The sequence below is a fragment of the Montipora capricornis genome, chromosome 8 (assembly GCF_036669925.1).
Source record: "Montipora capricornis isolate CH-2021 chromosome 8, ASM3666992v2, whole genome shotgun sequence".
Taxonomy (NCBI): domain Eukaryota; kingdom Metazoa; phylum Cnidaria; class Anthozoa; order Scleractinia; family Acroporidae; genus Montipora; species Montipora capricornis.
Genome location: NC_090890.1, coordinates 15553342 through 15555238, shown reverse-complemented (window position 1 = coordinate 15555238; position 1897 = coordinate 15553342). Strand labels below are relative to the sequence as shown.

The following is a 1897-nucleotide window of genomic DNA, read 5'->3' as shown; positions in this document are numbered from 1 at the left end:
GGACGTTTTCTAACAATACATTCCACTTGAAACTGGCGGTAAAACTAGCCTTGATCGCTCTAAAAGGAACGGAAACCAACAAGCTACCGATTCTCAAACGGCAGCCATTTTTCTGTTCTTCTCGGGAGTGCTTTTTTCACGAGAGCCAATGATAGTCACGGAAACGCGTCACGTGCCATATCGCGCGATTTTTCGCCAGTGAAGCCGGCTGGCAGAGTCGACTTATCTAGGAAGATCGAAAGAGACTCTGCTCGCAGGGTATCAGTTCTCCAGAGCTTCTTATAATAACTAGAGAGAGCTTAGAAAGGTAGACTGACGTTAAGTGCCTTAGTTAACTCGTTTGAAAAGAAAAAGAAGGACAAATGCGGCGAGTTTCTTTCAATTTTCGTTCTTCGATAAAAGGTTGTTGACTTATATGACCTTATATTACGACGTTTTGGAGGCAGACAATCAGACTCTGCAGCATTCAGTAAGACACTGCAGTTTCCTTCGAGCCAACAAAACGCCGCTGACTTATAACACAGCATCTTGCAGTTAGATTCGCAGATTCCTCTTTGACTATCTCATCAGTAAATCCTGTTTTGATTGTGAGACGGATTTTGAGCTGATACGAGCCTAGAAGACGAGTGAATCGAAGTCGACATATTGTGCGATGGTTGAGCGTATGATTTTTCCGAGCCCCGCAGGGGCGAGGACCAATACCAGCAATGAGCAAAATGTCCGCGAGTATTATATGTTAAACCATCGAATAAGATGCTTCAATTTTATTTGGTAAGAGTGTTTCTAAAAAATGCATCATCTGTCCTTCAGGGCGCTTGCGAACGATGTAAACGGCACAGAAAGCCAGCCAAATGTCCTTTATTTGATTGTATAAACGAAATGACGAGACAAGCGATGACAAGCTAAATTCTGGGCTTTGTATCGTGTTGAAAACAATTTCGTTCATCGAAAACTCCAGTTCCGTCCGTATTTGCTCTGTTCTACAGTGTAATACCGTCTCATATTTTGCGCGTTCTCTTGACCAAATATGGTAAAATGACGTAATAGTGGAATAATAAAGAGCCGGAAATCTGGGGTTCTGTGGGACTTAAAAAAAGTACCGGACGGATGTATCCAAAGGAACTCTACGGCTGACAAATCGGTGGGAAGGCCATAATCAAGAAAGCTCAGTACCCGTAAAAGGAACAACTAACTCTTCAGCCGTTTATTTTGTGTTTCAGCACCCTAAGCGGTGCCAACAAATGTAAGTCAGCATGTTTTCAGTTTCCGTAATGACTTGTAATCGAAGGAAGAGAGTCCTTATGGGTTTTATAATTTGCTCGTTGTATTTTCCCCAATGCGGCCACGCATTTGACAGCTACTGCCTAGGTGTGTTTTCCTTTCTTGTGAAACAGCTCAAGTGATCTCTTAAAACATGGCTGGCAAGCTTTGTCATCCAGATTTAAACCACATTCCTAAGAAACCTTGGCAATGTAATTTGTCGACTGACTTTTAACCATAGTTCACCGGCTCATTAGTAGTTTCTTTGAGGTGTAACTGTTATAAGGTTTTTTCCTCAATTCTGCGATTATGATTGTGGTGGCCTCCTAACCAAGAAGATAGGCAGTCCCTTTTATCCGCATGCGGAAGTTTCGTTTCTTCTGTTTTGATTAAAAATAAAAAAAATAAATAAGAATAAAGAAAATAAAATAATTAAAAAATGACAATCGTCATCATCAGCACCATTCAGCCAGCATCAAGAGATGACAAACACGAGATCATACTAATCTGGTAAAAGCGCGGGTCAAAGTAAGAAGAAATATTTAAAAGCACCTAGCCCTAAGAATAATATTTTAGTCCTAAGTTTAGATTTTTAAAAAAGGCTCAATTTGTCGCATGAACGAATATCATCAAACAA

At 40.6% G+C, this 1897-nt stretch overlaps 1 pseudogene; it reads left to right on the top strand.

Moving 5' to 3' along the window:
• Window positions 1-415: 415 nt before the first annotated feature.
• LOC138013745 (golgin subfamily A member 6-like protein 22) overlaps window positions 416-1897 on the top strand; it is a 13293-nt pseudogene continuing 11811 nt past the window's right edge.